Genomic DNA, 2,395 nt, shown 5'->3' with positions numbered 1-2,395 from the left:
TACCTCAATAAGTGACGCAGTCTTCAGTCCTGAGAGAGAAGAAAGGACCACCTAACGGCCTCAGTTTATGGAGCATCTCTTTACAGCAAGTGTGGAAGTTCTGGAAGGGGTGAAGCCTGAAAGAAATGCAGCGGGCACCATTTCCTTTAATTCCTTCATGGAAAGGCCAGCTGCTTATTGCCATGTGTGTATTTAGAGGGCTTAATCACTGTCTGCAGACATGAAGAGTCAACACATCAACTATAACTGCCTAATAGTTTCAAGGAGCTAAACAACTTAAACTCTTAAGCAGAAGAATGCCCAGCCTGCAATGTATGAATACTTGTACCATGTTGTCTCACTGTTTTTAACAGACCCTGGTTCCCAAGAGTCTTTAAGGCCATAATAAATCCAAAACCTTTAATTAAATTTTCTTTATCCTTTTCAGTCTTTCTTATAACCTCTGTGAGCTAAAAGTACATTTTAAAAGTGCATGGGTTACAATAAAATGTATTTGGAGGCCTTTGAAGTGTTTTCTGGGGCTTCTGAACTTTATCTATGCTGACCCGCCAGCAAATTTCCTTTTGCCCAGTATCTTATGCCAGCAGAAAGGGCTGTTCTGGACACAAGGGGGCCCAGAGGGAAACGCAGAAGGAAGGTGAGTAAAAAAACTTCAGTGTCACGGCCATCTGAGGTCAGAGCCTGCACAGTCTGGGAAGGGCCCAGGGTCACCCTGCACCAGCCACTTCCCAGCGTCAGGACTCACTGGACACTGCACAGGGCTGTGTCCCTTCAGGAAACGAGGGAGAAAAGTGGCCTGCTCATATCTGCTTGGATATTAGTTGGCAGGCTGGACAGAATTATCCACCCCTTATCATAAAGCTGGAAGTGAGGCTTTCACAGTAGGCTTATAGTGGATATTGTCACAATCAAAGCTTTTCAATGACCCCAAATTCACTGTGACAATAAGCCACAGGAGATGTCTGGGACTTGGCCTGATTTCTGCTGAGTAGACTGACCAGAGAGGCCAGTTTCTGTCAACCATTCTTGCTCAGGAAAAAAAAAAAAAATCCTGGAACAAAAAAACCTTCTGTACTAAACTTTCCTGATGTTGACACACTTGTGGAGAACACACTTAATGAAGCTGTGCCTGTTCTGGCCAAGAAGTTGTAACTGGACTGCTGAGATAGGTGTTGGATATGGATTGAAACTGTACGTTCAACTGAGGTATTCCATGTTTCTGGTTTACTACACGTATGGAGAAAAAAATTTTATGCTTTTGTGACAAAAATTGAGATTACAACAAAATGAGCTGCTATAGCTAACATACTTGGCTGACTCTCCCCTCTCACTGTCTTTCCCTCTGAATCATATACTTTTTTTGTTGTTGTTAAAGAACAGTGCTTTCACGCAAATGTATTTAATTATATGGCTTTGTTATGTTACTGATGTACAACAGATCTGTGAAGATGATGGTGGGATTCCTAACCATCTGACTGTAGGAAGAATTAGCGGAAGTCAGTGTAACACCGTCAGGATCCCAACAGATGATATGAACCTGTGAGGAAAACACATGGAAGAGACGCGTGTGCAGCCCTAGAAGCACAGGGGGACTGCTCTCGGCTGGAAGGCCCCCCCACCACCACGGGGAGTCCTAACTGTCAGTGCCTGTAGACACGCAGGCTGTGTGGAGGGCTGGCGGGTGCTGAGGCCAGAGGAGCTGGGGCCTGGGGCCGTGCTGCCCACGGCCACCTGCCGCCCCATTCCCTGCGCACCTGCCGCGATGTTCCCGCATGCCCGGAGATTCTAGTCGAGCAAGGAAATGCTGCAGGAGAGCAAAGTGCTTCCCCTGGGTGCTGCCCGGAGCTGGCTTCTTCCTGGACTATCCAGGAAGGGGGCTTCATGCTTTTAGAAACGTGTCCTGATACACAAACCGCAAAGCCTTCGGTGGCATCTGGGAGCAGAGGTGGAGAAAACACCTCACAGGATATCCTGTGGGGTCTGCTGTTCCTATAAACAGGTCTGAGTGATAATCCCGACGTTCGTCATCAGCTCTGGGCTCTTTCACAACAAATGACACACAAATGACACAGCAGATGTGTCAGGCACTGTCCCGAAGCGAGGCTGCTTCCAGGTACAAACCTGGTGTGAAAGGAAAGACCAACATTTTGGAGCTAGTTATCCATTTCTTACACATTTTTTTTCCCCTAGCTATCCTTGAAAATTTTTCTTTTGTATCTTTCTGGAGTCTGTTTCTTTGAATTCCATTTCTATGTTCTGAACAGTCGGACACACTCAATGGCTTAGAAAGGGAAGGATCCCTGTGGTCAGCACAAAGTCACAGCTGCAGACATGAGGTCACGCCGCCTCTAGGGTGCCTTCCAGCATCTCCGGGATGCAGAGCTCGGCCGGCCCC

The sequence above is a fragment of the Budorcas taxicolor genome, chromosome 11 (genome assembly GCF_023091745.1).
Source record: "Budorcas taxicolor isolate Tak-1 chromosome 11, Takin1.1, whole genome shotgun sequence".
Taxonomy (NCBI): domain Eukaryota; kingdom Metazoa; phylum Chordata; class Mammalia; order Artiodactyla; family Bovidae; genus Budorcas; species Budorcas taxicolor.
Note: the sequence above shows the minus strand (reverse complement) of the source record.